The sequence below is a fragment of the Bison bison genome, unplaced genomic scaffold, assembly GCF_000754665.1.
Source record: "Bison bison bison isolate TAMUID 2011002044 unplaced genomic scaffold, Bison_UMD1.0 scf7180017864322, whole genome shotgun sequence".
Classification (NCBI taxonomy): Eukaryota; Metazoa; Chordata; class Mammalia; order Artiodactyla; family Bovidae; genus Bison; species Bison bison.
Window position 1 is genome coordinate 35,321 of NW_011494894.1, and position 19,613 is coordinate 54,933.

Sequence of the window (19,613 nt, forward strand, 5' to 3'; positions counted from 1 at the left end):
AGACAGGTGTGTGTGTGTGTGTGTGTGTGTGTGCGCGCGCGCGTGCGCTCAGTGGCATCCTGCTCTTTGCGACCCTTTGGACTGTGGCCCGCCAGGCTCCACCGCACCGAACACGGAGTGGTGGCCCCGCCCTCCTCCCAGAACGAAAGCTCCACGAGAGCAGGACTTTCCAGCCTGTTTTGTTTACTGACATGTCCCCGTGCCTAAAATAGAGCTTTGGGCGTCTTTGTTGAATGAATTAATAATGATAACAATAGTAATAACTAGCACTTATTTAGCACCTGCTTTCCCCCAGAGCTGATCGAAGCACTTCACACAGGTTCATTTGCTGTTGTTGTCTAGTTGACAAGTCATGTTCAACTCTGTGATCCGTGGACTGAAGCCCGCCAAGCTCCTCTGTCCATGGAATTTCCCAGGCAAGAATACTGCAGCGGGTTGCCATTCCCTTCTCCATGGGATCTTCCCCACCCCGGGATCGAACCTGGGGTCTCCTGTGTCGCAGGTGGATTCATTACCATCTGAGCCATCAGAGAAACCCACATGCCATGTTCAGTGAGGATTAAATCAGATAACTGGAGATGGGAATGGCAACCCACTCCAGTATTCTTGCCTGGAAAGTTCCATGGACAGAGGAGCCTGGTGGACTACGGTCCAGGGGGGCCACAAAGAGTCAGACACGACTGAATGACCCACACAACAACAACACAAATCAGATGACAAATATCAGGCATCTCGAGGCGCACAGTACGTGTCAGCTCCTCCCCTCCCCCATTCTTCCCGTGCGCTCTCTCCAGCGGCTGGAGAAGTCAGGATATCCAGAGCAGAACCCACCTCCCTCCCAGTCCCTTCTGCCACCTGCGCCTCTGTCCAGGGCCCTCGCCGGCTGGGATCTGAGTCAGGTGCTGAGTGTCCTTGAGAAGACTTGGGAGCCCAGACCCAGAGGTTGAAGGGTGAGTGGCAGCCTGTCACCTTCTAGCTGTGGGATCTCAGCCAGGGACACTAATAACAGCTGTCACTTGTACCAGACACATTGTCACTTCATCCTCCCACCAGCCCCGCGAGGTGGACGAGGAACATGAATCCCAGGGAGGTTCTCACAGCCAGAAGGTGGGGAAGCTTTGACTATATGGACCTTTGTTGGCAAAGTGATGTCTCTGCTTTTTCATATGCTGTCTAGGTTTGTGATAGCTGTTTTTCCTGGGTAGGATACAAAAGGTTCTTCCCTATTACAGTGCCGGTGGCACTTCTGGCCCCTTGAGATACAAATGGAGACAGGAGAGGGAAGAGAAGGGAGGTGGGCCACAGTCTGGGAACACTTTGTTCTGCGCTGAGCCCCATAAAATCCAGTGCACACTGCTCATCTCTGCCTACCCCATCCCCCACCTCTAGGTTGCTAGAGCTGAGCCCCACAGAGGGGCTGAAGAAAGGGGCTGGCCAGCTCCTCCTCCCTCCGCTGGGGGTCCTCTAGGACCCCTCCCTCCCTTTCCCACGACCACCCCTGAGGCTCCATCTGCTGCCTTCCCTGTGGCCTCCCCATCTTCACAAAGTTTGCTTTGCTCAAGAAAGCCCGAAGGGCACCCACCTCAGAGGTGGGCTGGAGAGATGGGCTAGTGTTCACTGTGATCTAGAAAAGTCTGAGCCAGCCAGCCCCAAGCTGGGATGGTCAGACACTGGCTAGCAGGGAGGACAGGTCAAGCAGGAGGCAACCATGAGGGCAGCTAGGAGCTCAAATGCCCTTCTTGCCTTTCTAGAACCCTGCAGAGAACACTGTTCTCTGGAGGAGCTTCTTGGCAGGACTGAGGCAAACAGTGAGGACGGTGAACCCCTACCTGTGGGCCCCAGACTGCACAGGGGGCCCTTCTGTGGGCGTCTCCCAGGCCCCCATCAGTCCCTCAATCCCAACACTGAGCTGGCACCTGCAAAGTGCCTAGGAACGGTGCCCGGGACTTGTAGCCTTCAGCATGCTGGCCGTTATCCTTGTCGTCATTTACTGCACTTGGCACCTGATGACCCATTTCTAAGCTCATCTTGCCCATGGAATGGTGAATTCCTACGGCTTGTGTTTTAGTTCATTTTAGTGGCCCCAGTGTGTGCCGTGAACAATTATGTGCTCAGCAAATGCTAGTCTAAGGAAAAGGAAGGATAGTATTTGATCTTTCCTATTTTTTTTTTATTTTGGCTGTGCTGGGTCTTCCTTGCGGTTCATGGGCTTTGCTTAGTTGCCCCAAAACATGTGGGATCTGAGTTCCCCAACCAGAGATCAAACCTGTGACCCCTGCATTGACAGGCAGGTTCTTACCCACTGGCCCACCAGGAAGCTGATCATTGCTGTTTTATGTGCCCGAATTTCCCCCAGTCCTCACCGTGTTTCATGCGCACGTGGACCATAATGTCACTGATGAGGCCTCAAACCCCTGCCAGCTCTCAACACCCCCATCCCCTGCCCCCACCCTGGATGCCTCCTCCAGGGTTTCTGCCTCCCCAGTGTACCCTGCTGGATGTCACCAGCCACAGCTGCCGATTGCTTGGAGCTTGGGTGTCAGTGGATCTGGACTGTGAGGGTGGACACGTCTCCCCTTGGGGTAGCACTTGATTGGAGGGGCCAGGGTCTGTGTGGAAATGGTCTTCCTATGTACACACTGCAACGTTTTAAATGGATAACCAGCAAGAACCTACTGTACAGCACGTGGAACTCTGCTCAATGTGATGCGGCAGCCTGGATGGGAGAGGAGTTTGGGGGAGAGTGGATACATGTGTATATATGGCTGAGTTCCTTTGCTGTGTACCTGAAACTCTCGCAACACTGTTAATGGGCTGTACCCCAATACAAGATCAAAAGTTTAAAGTTTAAGAAAAAAAAAGAAATGGTCTTCCTGGTTTTTTGTTTTTTTACCTCTGGGGCTCAGATAGCATCAGACTACACTGTCCGCTTCTATGATGAGAGGCAGGTCACTCTCCCCTTCCCTGCCTCCTCGCCAGGGTAAATCCTGTCCACAGTGGTTCCAGAAACTCGGAGCAAAATTTCTATAGGTCAGCGCCACCAGCCAGACACCTCTAAATCCTGCCTTAGGGCCCCTGCATGGGGGACCCCTGCCATGGCTACCCTGGGGAGTCACATGCACTCACAGCCACTTCTTCACACACCCTCACCCTTACACACTCACACCTTTACCCTCACATGCACACAATAACACAGCCTCAGCTCTCACACCCACACAGTATTACCCTCACACACACAGTCACACAGCCATACACACAATAACACAGGCTCATAACCACTCACACACACACAGAGCTTCACCCTCACACACCCCCATTCACACACTCACCCCACCCCCCCACCCCGATTTCCTCTGCTGTCAGCAGCTCACAAATGAGCTACAATGCGACCAACCCACAAAGCACATGCTGTAGAAGAAGTTGTTTACTACTCAGGAGCTCCCTTGAGTGGGGACCACAGAAGTTTTTAAGATCTCTATGTTCGCCCGTGTCAAGATCAGCCCTGACCCTCTACACAGCCTCCTTCTGAACCCGAGTCCCTCTGCTCCCCTCCTCTCTTGGCCCAGAACTTTCTTGCTGGTTGCGACCCATCAACACCCCCAAACATCCAGGTGGGAAGACCCAGCTCCACTGCCCAGGGTGGGCTGAAGGGCACAGAGTGGGAAGACCCAGCTCCACTGCCCAGGGTGGGCTGAAGGGCACAGCCAGGCTGGGCCTGCCCGCTGCCGCCTCTGGACCCGTCACCGGGTCAGTGGGAGCATCAGAAGGGCACTTGCTGGGCACCACAGATTTCTGGGTCCCGGGCTCAGCCGGGGTGCTGCTGCCAGCCCCGCATACTGTCTCCCTCTTTGCCTCTCCTTCTCCTGTCTCTTCCCAGGCCCCCACGGACCCTGCAGGTCCAGTCTCGCCCCGCTGGCACACGGCACCCCACAAGCCCACCTCCACCCCTGCCCGCACCTGCTCCTCTGGCCCTTCTGCTCCATCTTGCTGGCTCCTCTGTCCTCTCCTGGCCTGGCAGCTGATGCCCCCTCTAGCTGGCCCTTTAAGTCCCTTGCTGAGAGAGCCACCCTCAGGCCAGGGGATGGGAGGGGCAGGTGGGGGGAGAGGTGGAGAGCAAAAATAGTTCCTTATCTGAGCCTCAGAGGGGCCAGAGCCCAAAGAGCGGGAGGGATTCCGAGACCCAAGGAGAGGGTGAAGGACCTGCCGCCTGGGTGTGTGCCTGGAGTGGGACCCTGCAGCCGGCCCTCCCGGCCCAGGCCTGGAATCCGATCTTCGAAGCAGTGGGACCTCCTGGGAGCCTGGACTCAAGGCTCCTAATCAGGGTTTGCAAGATGATGGGCCCCAGGGACCCCGTGGCAGCTCTCAGAGCAGTCAAACCTGGGTCCACGTCGTACTCATTCCATTCCTCCATTTGGGACTTAAACGCACGGTCTTTTAACCGAGATCACACATCTGGTCTCAGGACTTCATGAAGCTCAGGTTCTATGATGTCTCCTTGCAGAAAGAAATCAGTGAGCCACAGCGTGATAGGTAAGAAGTGGATTTACTTAGAAACACCCCCACAGACAGAGTGCGGACCATCTCAGAAGGTGAGAGCAGCACCGAGGTACGGGATGGTCAGTTTTTATAGGGTGGGTAATTTCATAGGCTAATGAGCGGGAGGGTTATTCTAACTATTTTGGGGAAGGGGGCAGAGATTTCCAGAAATTGGGCCACTGCCCAATTTTTAAAAATTCATTCGTTTTCATCGGAGGACAATTACTTTACAATACTGCAATAGTTTTTGCTGTACATCAACATGAATCAGCCTCACTTGCACATGTGTCCCCCCATCCTGACCCCCCTCCCACCTCCCTCCCCACCCCATCCCTCTCGGGTTGTCCCAGAGCACCAGCTTTGGGTGCCCTGCTTCATGCATCGAACTTGCACTGGTCATCTATTTCACATACGGTAATATACAAGTTTCAATGCTGTTCTCTCACGTCATCCCACCCTCGCCTGCTCCCACTGAGTCTAAAAGTTTTTGGACCTTTATGGTCGCCTTGGAAGTGTCATGGCACCTATCAGAGCGTCCTTTAGCTTGCCAACGAGTTACAGTGTGTTTTACTGAGGTTCAAGGTCTAGAGAAAATCAATCGTCTGCCCTCTTGGACCTAGCTGGTTCTGATCAGTTTATGTTGTGTCCTCCGGCTGTCTTGTTTTACCGGTTGAGCCCTACCCCCTTCCCTCCTGTTTTAATCTGATCCCACTCTACCTATCTTGCCAGCCTCTTGCCCACTGTCCCTGTGCCCCCAACCACACCCCAGTCCACAGCTCTCTAATCAAGCTGGTCCCATTGGTCCCTGTGCACTGACCTCTGTGACGTCCTTCCCTTCATGGGATTGTCCTGTCCCTCCCGGCCACCTAACTCTCCACATCCTCTGTAGACCCTCCGACCTTGGGAACCCCTCACTGGTCCCCTGGCTGCTCAGTTCCAGCCTGTGTCCTGCAGGCATGGATGGAAGCCCGTTGGTCTACAAGCATCCTCCCCAGATGCTGTGATGCTGCCCAACAAGAAAGACGTGCCTTAGATATTTTTTTTTCAGGATCATCATGTTATTATTTTATTTAGAGTATCATTATTATGTGTATGAACTCTCCCACAAAAAGAAACTCCCCCTTGGTAAGAGCTCTCAATGTACCTATGATGCCGGAACATGATTTCATCTTCATCACACCCCTGGGGAGTGGACATTGTAACTCCTGTCTTCCAGGGAGGGGAACGGCAGCTGTGGGCAGAGCAAAAACTTCGAGATTCAATTCAGCACCACTTGATACAGCTGGTCCCTCCCTCCGCCTTGAAGCTTTCTCTTCACGTGGCTTCAAGGACACCCGTCTTCTTGGGTTCCCTCCTACTTTCCTGTCGCTCGTTCCCTTCTCCTGGGCTTCTCAGCACCGGAGTCAGCCCTTGTTCTTTGTCTGTCTGCACACACACACCCCAGGATCTCATTCAGACTCATGGCTTTAAACACCATCTATGGGACAACACTTGGATTTGCAGCCATGACTCCTAAGCCCAACTGCCTGTCTGCCTTGTCCAGCAGGAGTGACAGATATCCCTGAGGCTGGAGCTCTAAGACTTACTCCTATCTTCCCTGCCCCTGCCAACAAGCCTGCTCCTTCCTCATCTTCCTGTCTCAGTTGATTCAAGCTCCATCAATTGCTTAGGTAAATGCCCTGAGGTTTTTCTCTGCCTCCTGTTTTTCTCTCACTCCCTAAATCCAATCTTCGGTTGCTGTTGCTGTTCAGTCACTCGGTTGTGTCCGACACTCTGTGACCCCATGAACTATAACAGGGAAGCCTGGCGTGCTGCAGTCCAGGGGGTCACAAAGAGTTGGACACAACTGAGCGACTGAACCAAACTGAACTGGACTATAGCACACCTGGCTTCCCTGTCCTTCACCATCTCTCGGAGTTTGCTCAAACTCTTGTCCATTGAGTCAGTAATGCCATCCACCCATCTTGTCCTCCGTCGTCCACTTCTCCTCCTGCCCTCAATCTTGCCCAGCATCAGGGTCTTTTCTAATGAGTCAGTTCTTCGCATCAGGTGGCCAAAGTATTGGAGCTTCAGTTTCAGCATCAGTCTTTCTAATGGATATTCAGGACTGATTTCCTTTAGGATTGACTGGTTTGATCTCCTTGCTGTCCAAGTGACTCTCCTTACAATCCAATCTATTGGGAGGTCCTATTGGCTCCTCTCTTAGCTATATCAAGGATCAAGTTCTCCTCCACCCCCACAGCATCTGCCCATCTCCCAGCCCTTCTCATTTCTCACCTGCACAGCCCACCAGGTTACAGCTGGCCTCTGTTTCCACCTCCATCCTGCACCGCATCGAGGGGGTCTTTTACCTACTATAGCACGGGAACTCCACTCGATGTTACGTGGCAGCCTGGATGGGAGGGGAGTTTGGGGGAGAATGGATACCTGTATATGTACCCTTGATTCCCTTCACTGTTCACCTGAAACGGTCACAACATTGTTGATCAGCTATACCCCAAGATAAACAAAAAGTTGTTTGTTTGTTTGTTTTTTTCTAAAAGAGGGCTTTTGATACATAGACATCAGCTCTGTGACCTCTGCCTGCGGCCCCTCCCTTGTTGCCCTCCTGCCTGTCCAGAGCCTGAGGGGCCCAGAGGAGTTTGTCACATAGAGAGATGGTCGCTTCTCTACTCAGAAATGGCCTCCACTTTCCAGCCCTGGATCCCCCATCCCTGCCTCATCTCTGTCTACTCTGCCCATCACCCCCCCACCTCCAGCTCCTGCTCTCCTGCTGATGCTCAAACACACAATCCTGTGCCTCCTCCCTCGGTTCTCAGCCTGGTGGTTCCCTCTGCCTGGAACACACTTCCCCTGGAGCTAAGAGATAGCTTCTCTACTTCACTGGGCACCGGTTTCCATGGCAGTCAGATCTACCCCAGCCCCAGTCACGCATGCATTCCTGGCCCCCCTTTTCTGCTTCCTTTTGTCTTTGGTCACAGCCTTTGTGACCTGGTTGACTTGTTTCTCACAGTTATTACCTACAATCTCCTCATTGCCCGCCAGAAACAGCCAGGGAGCAGGCTCTCCGTCTTTTTAGTTCTCCGCCGCATCCCCAGCAACTATGATGGTACCTCATGTACGTAGGGGCTAGGTACCCTACCAGCCAGATGATTCCTTTCTTCTCTTTCACTTCTCTGCATGTCAGAACCTTATGAGACTTATCTGGGAAGCTGGCCAGGTAAACAGAATGTATTTTCTTAGCCCAGTGACTTAGGCACAAGGAAGAGAAGGTCTTAGAAAGCCAGGAAACTGCTGGGGCGAGCGAGTTTGGCTGGTCCAGCTAAAAACAACTGCTCGGGTTGGGCTGAGCTCTGTGACCTCTGCCAGTGGCCCCTCCCTCGTTGCCCTCTTGCCTGGCCAGAGCCTGAGGGGCCCAGAGGAGTTTGTCTCCCCACCTGCCCTTGTCACCCAGACTGTATGCACCCCACCTGTCTCCCCAACCTGCTTCCTTTCACTCACTCCTCACAGCTTCTCCAAACACCTCCCTGTCATGGGGAGCTGCCTCTCAAGTGCCACACACTCACGCCTGTTTGATGTGGACACCGTCAGCACCGGGTACAGGCAACATAAACACTGCCACACCCACACACACGTACACACGTACACACAGCCATACACCCCTGCAGCATCTGATATCACGGCAACTGCAATGGAGGCCAACTTACTCCATGCAAATCCCAGCTCCACCACTAACTAGCTCTGTGAGCACGGGCGCGTCTACTTATTTCTTTCATCTGTAGGGAGGGAATTGCTGCTGCCCCTTAGGGTTGTTTTAAGGGACTTTCCCGGTGGCCCAGCCAATAAAGAATCTGCCTGCAATGCAGGAGACCTCTGCATTCAATCCCTGAGTGGGGAAGATCCCCTGGAGAAGGGAATGGCTACCCACTCCAGTATTCTTGCCTGGAGAATCCCATGGACAGAGGAGCCTGGTGGGCTACAGTCCGTTGAGTCTCAAAGAGTCAGACACGGCTGAGTGACTAACTCTTAGGGTTGTTGTAAGGGTTAAAGAGGTTGTGTTTGCAGAGATTCCAGTGCTACACCCAGTGCCTAACGAGTCTTTAGTAATGGCTACTACTCTCATGAATGCCCACTACTCAGGTGTCCACCATGTGCCAAGCACTGTTAAATACATCTGGGAAAGCTCCCCTCTTAATGGGCAGCATCAAGACGACAGGCTGCAGCCCAGAATGGCTGCTGGAATTCTGCCTTGGGTGACAAGCAAACCAAAGACACGGTGTGTGTGAATTGTGGCATGGTGGGGAAGGACCACCAGAAACTCTCCCGACTCCTTGATGTTGGAGAAATGAATGACATTTACCAGGGGGCAGTACCAACTGGGGCTAGAAAAAGACGTGTGGGTAATCTGCAAAACCATGGAGAGAGAAAGGGTTTGGGGGTCAGGCAACTCTGGTTCAAACCTGGTTCCATGGGAAAAAGACTGGAAGGATATGCACTTCTCTGGGTAGGGCTTGCTTTCTCTCCCCAGACCTTTTTATCAACATGCTGTTGGTGATGGTGTCACAGTAGGCTGCCACCTCTGCGTCCCCAGCATCTTTGACATTGGTGGGCAGTGCTGGGAGGATGGCCGGTCACCAGTGAGTGACTGGGCATTGAGACCATCGTCTGCAGAGGTGCGTTTGTGCTATCTCTGCTTCCTGGCACCACACTCCATGCCTTGGTTATGCTATGAAACTTCCGACTTCCCAGCTAGCTGAGCTAGGTGAGCTCTGCCTGAAGGTCAACATTTCCAGACGTCTTTAAAACAACAAAAACAGAAAAAAAAAAAAAGCAAGAACAATCTCTGCGGCTATGAGCCTCCAGGCAAAGTTCTGGAGGCCAAGCCGCACTTCCTCATCCCTGCCTGGCTTCCACAACTTTGCTTCTCACTCTCTCCATCCCCAGGATCTACATTTAAATCACATCCTTAAATATTCAGTTTGGCCTGAAATAGCCGAGCATCATGAAGCTTGTAATGTCTTCCAGGGATTAGCAAAATCCCTTAATCCCCTTCTTTCTTATAATATCATATAGGGGAACTGGTTATGCCAAATGCATTTTTGAATTGCACAAACGTTCTCAAAAATATGGCTCTAGAGTATGTCAAGGAACATTTTCTGAACCGAAGCATCAACTGTAGTCAGACTTTTGCACCAAATTGTGTGTGTGTGCGCACGTATGTTTTAATCCCAACTGCCTCACTGACCTTGGGCCCTGGCACAGGTGCTCAACACCCCCAGCCTCACCCATAATGGCCATGTGACGTTCCTCTAAGAATCCACTGAGCCCCTTCTGTGGCAGGCACTTCTCCAGGCCTTGGACACAGAGCAAACAAGACAAATGAGACTTAATCTTTTGTGTGGAGGGGCCAGTCAATTATGCATCTCGGATCATTTTAAGCATTTAGAAGAAAAATAAAGCAAAGTAGGGGCACAGCAATGTGCCTGATAATCTACTGTGTGGACCATGCTAGAATCCAGCCAGGCCCACTGTGGGGGTCTAGTTTTCTGGTCTCACCCCCTGCAGCGCCCTGACCAGAGACGGAATGCCCCACCCACACGCCTCACATTATGGTGTCTTTTTCCTTTTTCTCCTCGCTAGCAGACACCAAGATATAAATGGCAGTGGGCATCAGTTTGAGCACGTGAAAAGACTTTGGGAATATTTTTATTTCTTCCACAATTATTTATTAAGCCTACTGTGTGCCAGACAGCTGGTCTGTATAATGTTTTTTAAAAATTGGAATGCTTTACATAAACAGCCTTAGTTCTGGAACTTCTTGACAAATTGGAAGCCTCTGGCAGTCCTGGGCAGGCCATTCCTTGGGACAACACTTAGCCATGCCAAGAGGTGGCTGCTTACTTCAGAGAGTGATTATTTTCTGGTTTGCTAGCCCTTATGGTCTCTGATTCCTAGCCAGCTTCACTCCCCTGCCTGGCTGTGGCAGTCATTGATGTGAGTTTGCAAGCCCATACTCAAGCTCTCAGCCTAATGAGGACATAGAAACTAAGATAAGAATACCGAAAGAGATGATTGTTTTAAGTCTGTGACATTCCATCCATGGAGAAGTGAAGTCTGTGTCCGTCCCTTGAATCTGAGTGGTTTTTCTCTGCTTTAGCCAACAGAGTCAGTGGAAGTATTGATGTGTGACTTCAGAGGTTAGAACATAAAAGGCCATGCACTCCTGCTTACTTATTTATTTTTGGCTGTGCTGGGGCTTCATGGCTGCACAGGCTTTTCCCTAGTTGCACCGAGTGGGGGCTCCTCTTCATTGCAAAGCTCAGGCTTCTCCTTGCAAGGAGTGGAGCGCAGGCTCTAGGGAGCGGGCTTCAGTCACTGCGGCACGTGAACTTAATTACTCCAAGGCATGTGAGATCTTCCTGGGCCAGGGATCACACCCATGTCTCCTGCATTGGCAGGCAGATTCTTTGCCACTGAGCCACCAGGGAAGCCCCAGGCACTTCTGCTTTATTCTCCGCAAATCTCACTTCTGGAGCCCTGAGCTCTGGACGGAAGAAGTCCAATTGCCCTGGCATCGCCATGCTATAAGGAAGCCTGAGCCGCGGGGAGAGGCCGTGTGTTGGCTCTCTAGTCCACAGTCCCAGCTGAGCCCAGCTTGTGAGCCTTTCTAGTCCAGGCAATAAACACACGCGTTAAGAAGTCTCAGAGGAAGAGGCTATATGTACACCAATGGCTGATTCATGTTGATGTTTGGCAGAAACCAATGCAGTTTTGTAAAGCGATTATCCTCCAATTAAAAATAAGTAACTTTTCAAAAAGGAAGTCTCCAGCCGATTCCAGTCTTCAGCCATTCAAGTCGCCCCCCAGCTGTTCAAGTCTTCCAGACTGAGGACCAGAGACAATTATCCCCCCTCGGCCTTGTCCAAATTGCTGACCCAGCTAAAATGTTGACTGTTCACATCACATTTTGGGACCGTTTGTTATGCAGCAATAGATAATTGGAACAATGTCCATTAGGAAGTAGCAGTTGACTCAGAGCTCAAGTATAACTGGGTAAGAAGTGGAAAATTTGGGCAGAGCATTTCAAACAGGAGGGACAAGAGGTACAAAAGTCCTCTGGTGAGAGGAATCTGGTAAATTAAGAATTAAAGAACAACAAAAAAAAAAAAAGGAAAAAAGAGAAAACAACAAAGAAAGAAAGTAACCAGAAACCTTTCCAGGTATTTCAAGCACAAACGTGGTTTGTTTTTTTTTTTTTTAGTTATTTCTTTTTGGCTGCCCTGGGCCTTCACTGTTGAGAGCAAGCTTTCTCTGATTGCAGCAAGCGGGGCTCTTCTTTGTTGCAGTGCATGGGCTTATTTGCCTCATAGCATGTGGGATCCTAATTCCTTGACCAGGGATAGAATGCATATCCCTTGCATTGGAAGGCAGACTCTTAACCACTGGACACCAGGGAAGTCCCTCCAACAATGCTTCGGTCTCCTGAGACTTGCCCGTCTTTCTTTTTCCTTTCATCTCACCAATGCCCTTCTTTACCCAGTTTAGATGACCGACTCAACGTTATAACCACTTATTTGCATATACCCTCAACTCCCTTGCCCCTCTCTTCCTCCACTGTACTTTTCCGGAAAAACACCAACTTTGGTTAATTCCAGCTCTCGATCTTTTCAACACCTGCCCTGCCAACAGCTGATAAGTGACCTTACTTTAAATTCACAGCCAACTGAGGTCAAGTGGATGCTTGCTGCTTCCAGAGCACTCCCACCTCATTTCCTGGTCTATCCATCCTCCCATCCTTCAAGAGGACTATTTTCTATGTTCCCCTCTCTTCCAAAAACTCCGTCACCTCCTTCTCGGTCATCAACTCTCAACTGCCGCCTTCACTTCCCATTTTACTGAGAAAGTACAAGAAAACTTCTGCGTGCTCCCCCCAAGTCTGCCCGCTCACGTCTGGACCCCTTTATTATGCTTTTCCTCCTGTTGCTGTGGAGGAGCTGTTTATGCTCCCGCCTGCAGCCAAAGTCCGGGGAAACTAGAAACCACCCTCTCTCATCTCTCCAAGGCCTTGGACTCCAACAGTTTCTCTCTCCTTCATCATCAAGTTCTTGCCCTCTACCAGCTCACTCCCGTTAGCCGGTGACTATATTGCTATTTCTCCTCTTTCAAAAATAGCCCAGCTCTCTCCTAATCCCACATACCCTACCAGCTGCCGCCCCATCTCTCTGCCTTACTGTACAGCAAAATTCTTCAGAAGAGTCCCCTGTACTGTCTTTGATTCCTAACCTCCACTCTCCCTTGATCCCTCTTTCATCGGCTTTGTCCCCATCACCTCTCCCCGAAACACACCTCTAGGTGGCCAATTCCTTGCCAGGTAACTGAGTCTCAATTCCCATCTCACTTGGCTTCTCAGGACGTTTTAACCCCGCTGAGCATTCATTCCTTGAAATGCTTTCCCCTATGGCCTCCAGCACACCACGTGCTCCCCACCTCCCTCTTACCTCACTGGCTGCTCCTTCTCTCTGTCTTTTACTGGTTCTTTTCCATCTCTTGACCCCAAACACTGAAGTGGCCCAGAGCTCTGTCCTTGGCCTTCTCTCCTCTGTCTCCTTAAGAGCCCACTGAGATTTGTGGTCATGATTCTAATTTAGGCTGATTTTCAGCCAGGCTCATGGCTTTAAATACCTCCTGTAGCTGCCGACTCCTAAATTTATTTTTTCCAGCCAGAATTACTCCACTGAATTCCAGACTTGAACATCAAAATACCTATTTGATATGCGACCCAGCAATGCCACTACTGGGCATACACCCTGAGATAACCATAATTGAAAAAGACACATGTACCCCAGTGTTCACGGCAGCACTATTGACAATAGCTAGGGCATGGAAGCAACCTGGATGTCCATCGGCAGAGGAGTGGATAAAGAAGTTGTGGTGCATATACGCAATGGATATTACTCAGCCACAAAAGAATAAATTTGAGTCAGTTCTTGCAAGGTGGATGAACCTAGAGCCTGTTATACAGAGTGAAGTAAGTCAGAAAGAGGAAAACAAATATTATATATTAACACATATATACGGAATCTAGAAAAATGGTACTGATGTCCCTATTTGCAGGGCAGGAAAAGAGACATAGAGAAAGACTTACGGACACAGCAGGGGAAGGAGAGGGTGGGACGAATTGAGAGAGTAGCATTGAAATGTGTACGTTACCATGTGTAAAATAGATAGCTGATGGGAAGTTGCTGTGTAATGCAGGGAGCTCAGCTCGGTGCTCTGCGATGCCCTAGAGGGGTGGGAGGTGTGGTGGGAGGCAGGTTCACGAGGCTGGGGACACGTGTACGCCTCTGGCTGGTGCATGCTGATGTATGGCAGAAACCCACACAACGTTGTAAAGCAAGTATCCTCCAATGAAAAGTAAATAAATTAAAATAAATAATTACAAATACCTCCTCCTCCCAAATACCTATTTGACACCTTCTCTGGAATGTCCAACATATCACAACACCAAATTCCAGATCTGGCCCCCCAGACCTGCTTCTCCTGTACTTTCCATCTCTCTGTGGTAAATCCATCCTTCCAATCGTTGGGGCCAAAAGTTTGGAGTCATCTCTGATTCCTCAGTTTCTCTCCTACCCCATCCAATCTGTCAGACAATCCTGACAACTCTGTCAAGTATGTCTGGACTCTGGCTACCACTCACCTCCAGCTCTAGGACGGTGTCAAGGTTCTATCAACCCTCTCCTGGATCATTACAAGAATCTCCTAACTGATCTTGTCCTCACCCTCCTTCATTCTATTCTCAAGAAAGTAGTGAAAGTGTCCACTTAAAACCGAAATCAGATCATACAGTACAGTACTCAGCTCAAAACACTCTATGTCACTCAGAATAAAAGTCAAAGTGCAAACGCCCTGGCTCTCCTTTGCTTCCACCTACTAGCTCCTATTCTGTTCCAGTCTCACCGGCCATCTTGTCCTTGAGCAAGGAAAGTGTGTTCCTGCCTCAGGACACTTGCACTTGCCAGTCTCTCTTCCTTCCATGCCCTTCTTCCATGTATGTCTGACTTCCCTTCTTTGTCTTCTTTTAGGCCTTTGCACACACGGCTCAAACAATCAAGGAAAGCGAGGTTCACAAGGGTATCCTCAAAGCCTAGAGCAATGCCTAGTTCATGCTAGGCACTGGATGCTATTTGTTGCCTTAATTTAGAAACCAGGTATGAAGGTCACAGGTGCTAGAAGAGGCTGAGAGGTGGGCAGGAGCCAGACTGGCAGGCTTGCAGGTCTTGCTAAAGATCTGGAGGAGCACTGACATGATCACGAGAGTGTTTAGAAAAACTGCCCTGGGCTCCAGGAGGGGAGAACGCCCCTTCTAGAAAGTTGAATCCTGTCTTTGTGGGGAGATAGGAGGATTTGCTTTCTAGAAAGGCCTCTTCCACTTAGAAGGAGCAAGGGGCTCTGGGACTAAGGAGATCTCTGCTTTTTGACAAGACTCAACACTGCATGGGGCTGTAATTATGGGTAATCAGCCCTGTGCTTCTGAGTCAGCAGCTCAATCAAGCCCTTTACAGGCACAGGTTGAGGCCCTGCCTCCTCCCACCACCCTGCTGAGACCTCACTGCTCCAGGAAGCCCCTGAGCCTGCCCCCGGCATTCTCCCCTCTCCCTCGTCACCCAGCCTCACCCCTCCTTGTCCTCCTGCACTCCTCAGCCTGGAGAGACTTCCGTGGAGGTCACGTCCAAGGGTCGAGAGGCCAGCTGAACCCCTCTGGCTTCCAGACTGTAGGCGAGGAGCCCGCTAGGCACCAGGAAGGTGTGGGGGCTGAGCAGGGAGCAGATGCCGCCCACAGACCCTCTGAGGATGGAGCCCCCCGGGAGCCAGGATGCTCAGTCCTGGGGCAGCCCTCTGTTTAAAGCTCCCTCTTAACTACTCTCCAGCTATCCAAACAACTAGACTATTTATTCAGCTTCTCTTCGGCCTACTGGGCTCCTCAAACTCAATGTGCCTTCTGCACATTCCTTGAGGGTTTTTAATAACCTACCAGTAAGAACAAAAAGTCCATTTCTACTAAACTCAGAAATCAAGCCGAGGTGGAAATACCTTTCAAGGACCCCTCCCTTCCCAACTCAGCTGGACTTTTTGCTGCAGAGGGAAGTAAAATTAATTTTGACTTTGCTGCCAAGATGCACCTAATTATTTAACTTTGCCAAGGAAGCGGGAAGGGAGATCACAGTTAGTGAGGCAGAATGTTCCACCTCCAAGTACCCAGGAGTCAGGAGTCTTTCTTACCTTCTCACATGCGGGGTTGCAGGGTTCTTGCCAGCGGCTGACCTCCCAGGGCCTGCTCTAGTCGCTTTGCCAGGCACCCACCAGCTCGTAAGGCTGCAAGGGCCTCATGGAGAGTGTCTGGCTGAGCCAGGGGCGGCCAGGTTTGCTCTGTGACACAGGCCAATCCCAGATCAGACATCCTACGAGTGCAGGGTTACTGGCAACAGAGATCAGACGAAAGGGAGCTCCCTGGAGATGCTGGGCCAGACAAGAGGATCAGCAATCCAGACAGCCAACAGCCCCTCTCTGGGTCTTCCATCTCCCTGCTCAGAACTCACAACCATTCATCATTTCCACTTTCTCCTCAGAAAAGTTCCTCTTTCCCCTGTTGCTGCTCTTAAAAGTCTAAGTACAGTGAAGTTGATTCATTGGCTGATAGATTGACCTGAGGGGAGAAAAATTTCTGTCCATTTTTGGAGACGGGAGGAAGATGGCACAGAAGGAAGTTAACAGCTGAGTGCCTTCTGTCCACTTTCACAGGGTCGCCTGGTATTTTGAAAGGTGAACTTAGAACAAGAAGGAGTTGGGTTTGAATCCCAGTTGCCTTGCTTTAACTATGTGGCTTTGGGCAAACTACTTAGCTTACCCAAGCCTCTGCAGCTACAGCTGTCGGATAGGGATCACAGTACCTCCCTTCAAGGGTGTTTGCAAAGACAAAAAAAGATGTTATGCGGAAATAACAGAACTTAGAATTCCTTGTCCAGCCAAACTAGACTCTCTCTGAAATAGTCCGTGGAATTCTCCAGGCCAGCATACTGGAGTGGGCAGCTGTTCCCTTCTCCAGGGTATCTTCCCAACCCAGGGATTGAACCCAGGTCTCCCACATTGCATACAGATTCTTTACCATCTGAGCTACCAGGGAAGCCCCTCTGAAATTAAGACATATTCTAAAAAGAAGAAAACTGAATCCATGAGGAATAAGTAAGTTTCAAGAAGTAGTAAGCTGAAACATAGATGTGTGTGTGTACATACACAAAAGTGTATATACATATATATGTGTGTGTATGTTTTGGTACATGTATTTTGTATGTTGCATCTATATTTAGGTGTATACAAGTGTTTACTCTAAAAATGATCAAAATCAAACAAAAATTTCTAGAACTAGACCTTTGATAAATTTGATGATTTCTCTTTGTAATATTAACATGGATGGCTTCACAGGTGGCTCACTGGTAAAGAATCTGCCTGTCAATGCAGGAGACTCAGGAAACGTGGGTTCAACCTCTGGATTGAGAAGATCTCCTGGAGAAGGAAATGGCAACCCGCTCCAGTATTCTTGCCTGGAAAATCCCACCGACAGAGGAGCCTAGTGTGCTACAGTCCATGGAGTTGATAAGAGTTGGACACAACTTAATGATTGAGCACTCATGTGCATGACATGGAAAGACAGCCACGCTCATGGATTAGAAGACTTAGAGTTATTAAAGTTGGTTTGATTCCTCCCGAGGCCTCTATCTTTGACCTGCAGATGTTCATCTCCTCGCTGCACCCTGCCATGGCCTGTTCTCTGTGAAAACACATCCTGAACATCTCGTTCCTCTGATGTGGACATCAGTCCCAGTGTATTAGGGCCTCACTCTATCAGCCTTGTTTTAACTTAATCACTTCCTTGAAGGTCCTATCTCCAAATATGGCTACATTCTGAGGTACTGGGTGTTTGGACTTCAACAGATGAATTTGGGGGAGTGGGCACAATTCAGCCCATAACATCATTTAATGGGAGAATGGACGGTCTTTTCAACAAATCGTTGTGGGAAAACTAGTTATCTGCATGCAAAGAATGAAATTGGACCCTGACCTTACACCATATGCTAAAATAATTCAAAGTGGGTCAAAGACCTAAATGAAAGACCTAAAACTAGCTTAGGATTAAGCATAGGGGAAAACTTTATGACACTGGATCTGTGAGGATTTCTTGAATATGACACAAAAAGCATAGCAACAAAGGAACAACTAGATAACTTGGACTTCATCAAAATTTAAAAGCTTTTGTACCTCTAAGGATGCTATCTACAGAGTGAAAAGACAACCTGTAGCATGGGAGAAAACCATATATCTGATAAGGAATAATGTCCAAAATATATTGGGTTGGCCAAAGAGTTCTTTCAGGTTTTTCTATACAGGAAAAACTAAAAGTTTTTGGCCAACAGAATAGAAAGAACTCCTAAAATTCAACAACAACAAAAAACAAGTAACCCACATGGAAAAAATGGATAAAGGACTTCAAAAGACATTTCTCCAAAAAAGATATACAAATGGTGGGTAAGCACATGACGAGATATTCCACAGCACTAGTAACTAGGGAAATGCAAATTAAAACCACAATGAGATGCTACTTCACACCCATGAGTATAGCTGTCATTGTAACTGGAAAATAACAAGCGCTGGAGAAGCCAGAACCCTGGAGCCTCTCTGGTAAGCATGTGAAACGGTGCAGCCCCTGGGGAAGACTGCGTGGTGGTTTCTCAGAAAGTTAAATGTAGCATTACCATATGATGAAGCAACTCTAGTTTTAGGCATGTACTCCCAAAATTGAAAGGAAGGACTCAGATACTTGCAAATATCAATGTTCCAAGCAGCATTATTCACAATAGCCAAAAGGTGTAAACAACCCAAATTTTCATCAATGGAACAGATGAATGGGTAAACCAAATGTCATAGATCCATACAATTCAACCTTAAAAATAATAAAATTCTGATTTATATGAGCCCATCTCTGTAGCAAACCTAGAATAGGTGAGTATTTATATTAATAAAAGGAGCAGTCTCTCAAGAAGGTGATGAATAGTGACATGAATAAAACACACTGAAATATGCAAAGTAAAACCTGGTAGACTCAGAAGTAGACAAATATATAGTTCACACATTTCTCTAAGAAAATGACCAATCAAGCGGTCAAAAAATAATTACAGATATGGAGGATTTAATAACACAAATTAACAAATTGCTCCCAAGAAACAAGTGAAATACACATTGAATTTGTACAAAACTGATCACAAATTGACCACAAGAGAAATTCTGCAAATTCCAAAATATTGACTTCATACAGCCTCATTCACTAACCATGATACATTAAACTAGAAACCATGAAATAAATAATAGCTCCCCAAAGTTCTGCATACCTTTGGATTACATAGGAAGTCAAAATGGTGATGACACAGTCTTTGGAAATGATCCAGAATGAGAATAGCTTATATCAAGCTCTGTAGGAATTCAGCCACATCAGTAGTCAGAAGAACATTTATCATCTTAAATGCACACCAAATAATTGTAAAGTTAAAAAATGAATGTGTTAAACTTTTAACAAAAGAAGCAAGTAAAAAAGAAACTAAGTAAGCCCAATTGGAATGAAGGAATAAAGATAAAAACAAAAAATAATGATTTTAAAGCAGATTTGCAATTGTCTCTAAAGCTAACTGATGGTTTTTTGCAAAGTACAGTGTAATGGATAATCTTTTGGCAAATATATGAGAGAAAGAAAACATAAAATAAAAGTTGCAATATGACTATATAAACAAATTATATTTTAATAATTATGATAGTCAAGAAATGAATAATTCATAGCTTATATAATGTCTTCCATGGCATGAAAAAATAGTGGAAAACTATTCAACTCATTTTAAGAGGCTGATGTAGCTTTGATTCTTAAACCAAATAAAGATATCAGAAGCAAAGAAATTTGTAGGCCAGTATAACCTACAAAGGAAGAGCCAGGAGCCTTCCCCTGAGCCCTCCCTCAGGGGGCTTCCTTGGTA